Below are 3,508 nucleotides of genomic sequence, written 5' to 3' on the forward strand. Positions count from 1 at the left end.
ACATCTGAGGGGCAAGAACTTTACTGGCCAAAAAATAGGCATGGGCAGCTAGAGGTAAGAGACCGCATAAAAATAAAAGGAGAAGCAAACACAAATGCAAAACATTGCAGCGATCCTGGTGAATGGGAAAGTTACAAAGAACAGCAAAGAGTCACAAAGCAGATAGTAAGAGCTACAAAGGGGGAGTATGAAGAGAAAGAGACTGGTGAAATGGGCAGACACATGGCAGATAAAGTTAACGTAAAGAAGTGCAAAGTGATATATTTTGGTCCGAAGAATGAGGAGAGGCAATGTAAACTAAATGGTAGAACATTAATGGGGCCGAATATTTCGTTTAATCGGCTCCCTCTGCAGACCACTGGCCCCGAAACCACTCAGAATGCTCTCCCCTGCAATTAATTAACCAGCTCTAAATGGTACAATTTGAAAGAGGGTGCACGAACTGGAACACATGGGGTGTGTGCACACAAATCATTGAAGGTGGCAGGATAAGTTGAGAAAGCTGTGTAAACGGATTTCAGATCCTGTCTTTTATTAATAGCTGAATAGAGTATAAAAGCAAGGAAATTATGCTAAACATTTATAAAGCACCGATGAGGCCTCAGCTGGAGTATTGCGTTCAATTCTGGGCACCACACTTTACGAAAGAAGGCAAGGCCTTGGAGGGAGTGCAGAATCGATTTATTGGAATGGTACCAGGGATGCGGGACCTCATTTATGCAAAGAGACTGGAGAAGCAGGGATTTTTCTCTTTAGAGCAAAGAATGTCAAGAGGAGAGTTGAAAGAAATGCTCAAAGTTATGAATGTATTTGATAGAGATAAAAAGGAGAAACATTAAAAATGTCAAATTAAATGCGATAAATGTCCCGAGGCGTAGATGGGGGTCGAACCCATGCTCTTCGGTTTACGAGACCGACGCCTTACCACTTGGCCACTACGCCGTATGTCAGAGTTTAACTTGAGCTTCATTAGTACCGAACCCCGAATCATTTCAATGAGGTTGAAACAGAACAGGCACTTGTACACAGAAATAAACTGAGATAGTGGAGCAGGCAAATAACAGCCTCATTTACATGAATCCTTTAATAAAACCTTTCAGATAATTAGAGAATCATACATCACAGAAGGAGGCCATTTGCCCCGTCGTGCTCTTGAAAGAGCAATCCAATTATTCCCAGCTCTTTCCCCATACCCCTGCAAAATTTTCCAATTCAAGTATTTATCCAATTCCCTTTTGAAAGTTACTATTGAATCTGCTTCCAGCACCATTTCAGGCAGAGCATTACAGATTATAATAACTCGCAATGTAAAAAAATGTTTCCTCATCTGCCCTCTGGTGCTCTTTCCAATTACATTCAGTTTGAGTCCTCTGTTGTCCTCTGGGTGTTGCCAGGACTGGAGAATGTTGGCGTTGAGGAAAGATTGGACAGACTGGAGTTGTTTTCTTTGGAACAGGGGAGGCGGAGGGGAGACTTAATTGAGGTGTATAAAATTATGAGGGGCCGAGCTAGAGTGGATAGGAAGCACCTATTTCAGTTAGCAGAGAGGTCACTAACAAGGAGCCATAGATTTAAAGTAATTGGTAGAAGGATTAGAGGGGTGTTCAGGAGAACTTTTATCACCCAAAGGGTGGTGGAGGTCTGGAACGCACTACCTGAAATGGTGGTAGAGGCAGAAACCCTCATCATATTTGAAAAGTACTTGGATATGCACTTGATGTGCCGTAAACTGCAAGGCTACGGACCAGTAGCTGGAAAGTGGGATTAGGCTGGATAGGTCTTTCGTCCAGAGCCGATGGCCCTCCTTCTGTGCCGCAAATTTCTAGGGTTCTATGATTGTAAGAGGTAGTGAGTTCTCCCAGGTGTCCTGGGCATATCTGGATCCGAGAGCCAACGTCACCAGTGGGATCTTGCTGTGTAGAAATTGGCACCCGTGTTTTCATACATTACAAGCAGTGACCACGCTTCAAAAAGTACTTCATTTTCTGTAAAGCAATTTTTTTTAAAACATTCGCCATTCATGTGATGTGGGTGTCGCTGGCAATACTAGCATTTATTGAACATCCCCAATTGCCCTTGAGAAGGTGGTGATGAGTGCCTTTTTGAACCACTGCAGTCCGTGAGGTGAAGATACCCAGAGTGCTGTTAGGGAAGGAGTTCCCGGATTTTGACCCAGCGACAATGAAGGAACGACAATATATTTCCAAGTCAGGATGGTGCATGCCTTGGAGGGGAACTTGCAGGTGTTGGTGTTCCCATGCACTAACTGCTCTTCTCCTTCTAGGAGGTACAGGCATCGGTTTTGGGAGGTGCTGTGGAAGAAGCTTTGGCACTTGTGTAGCGCGATTGTTACTTTCTACGTATCAGCCCAAGCCTGAATGTTGTCCAGTTCTTGCTGCATGCAGGCCAGGATTGCTTCATTATCTGATGGGATGAGAATGGAATTGAACACTGTGCAATCATCGCTGAACATCCCCACTTCTGATCTTATGATAGAGGGAAGGTCTTTGATGAAGCAGGTGAAGATTAACTCCTGCAGTGATGTCCCGGTGCTGATATGATTGGCCTCCAACAACCACAAGCATCTTCCTTTATGTTAGGCATGTGTCCAGCAGAGGAGTTTCCCCCTACCCCACGCCCCCCAAAAGATTCCATTGACTTCAATTTTACTCGGGCTCCTTGATGCAACATTCGGCCTAATGCTATTTTGATGCTAAGAGCAATCACTCTCACCTCGCCTTTGGCCATGTTAGGTTCAAGGGTGTAATGAGGTCTGGATCCAGTGGCCCTGTCGGGACTCAGACTGAGCATTCGTGAGCAATCCGGACGTCCCATGGTCGTGAAAGCTGCTATAGGAGAGCGAGTTTTCTTTTTCACTATTTAAAAACTACTAACAATTGCGTGATGTTTATTTGTAGTAACAGATGGTCATCGGGCTGAAACCTTAACTCCAACTTCCTCTCCCCACAGACCCTGCCAGGTTGTCCCAGCAAGGCCCATTCATAAATGTTGATATTAAATAAATTGTTCCTTCTATCATCATTAATGACTTAGAAAACACAATATAGAGCCATATATCCAAGTTTGCCAATGATGCAAAGGTTGGTGCTACGGTAAGTCGTGTAGCCAGCAGCATATAATTACAAAGATATATTGATAGCTTAAGTGAATGGGCGAAACCGTGCCTGATGGATTTCAATGCAGGTAATTATGTCGTCATTCATTTTAGACCAAAAATGTAGATCGGAGTATTGATTACATGGTGCACAGATCGGAACAGTGGAGTTCCGAAGTTATTTCGGGTTCATGCACACAGACCACTAAAAGGTAGCAGTAAGGTACAGAAATAATCAAGAAATCGCACAGCATATAAGGCTTTATAACGAGAGGCTAGAATATAAAGGAGAGGAAGTTATTCTACAGCTAACAGATACTTGGTTCTATGTACAGTTCTGGGCACCGGCCGTTAGAAAGTATAGATTGACAATGGAGGGGTTGCAGTGCACAT

The 3,508-nt window shown here is 43.8% G+C and overlaps 1 non-coding gene across 1 annotated transcript; it reads right to left on the reverse strand.

Annotated features, from left to right (window-relative positions):
- Nucleotides 1–870: 870 nt before the first annotated feature.
- Nucleotides 871–942, reverse strand: trnat-cgu (transfer RNA threonine (anticodon CGU)). Its single transcript has one exon. It is a non-coding gene; the product is annotated as a tRNA-Thr (tRNA).
- Between the last annotated feature and the right edge of the window lie 2,566 nt (nt 943–3,508).

This window comes from Somniosus microcephalus, unplaced genomic scaffold, assembly GCF_052327205.1.
Source record: "Somniosus microcephalus isolate GS21.2 unplaced genomic scaffold, FLI_Smic_1.0 unresolved_chr1, whole genome shotgun sequence".
Taxonomy (NCBI): domain Eukaryota; kingdom Metazoa; phylum Chordata; class Chondrichthyes; order Squaliformes; family Somniosidae; genus Somniosus; species Somniosus microcephalus.